We start from the raw sequence: 434 nt of genomic DNA, 5'->3' as shown, positions 1-434 counted from the left end.
ACAATTACATAAGCTTTCCAAGTGCTGCTGTGAAAATAATTTCAATCGGGTAAAAACTGTTTAAGAAGATCTGTACTTTTACAAAAAGATTTAGCGAAAGAAGTGCGAATGTTTCAGTTCAATTTCAGTAATTTTCCTTCACTAATACTTTATTGTCTAATTACCAGAGAAGCTATTTATTTTTCTTCCACATACATTTGATTGCGTGTGAAGATAAAAGCTTTTCGGGAAGATAAATATGGACACTAAAAAAGTCAATATAAGGAAAATAAAGAATATTGTGAATATTTCTGTTCATTTTCTGTAAACGTCTTTCTGTGAAATTTGATAATCTAATTTCCAAAGAAGCTGCATTAATTTATTTTTCAAATTTTGTTTGTTGCATGAGGGTACGCAGACTGGTTCCCGAGTTACAAGTACAATAATATAATCAT

The sequence above is a fragment of the Penaeus monodon genome, chromosome 22 (assembly GCF_015228065.2).
Source record: "Penaeus monodon isolate SGIC_2016 chromosome 22, NSTDA_Pmon_1, whole genome shotgun sequence".
Lineage (NCBI taxonomy): Eukaryota > Metazoa > Arthropoda > Malacostraca > Decapoda > Penaeidae > Penaeus > Penaeus monodon.
Note: the sequence above shows the minus strand (reverse complement) of the source record.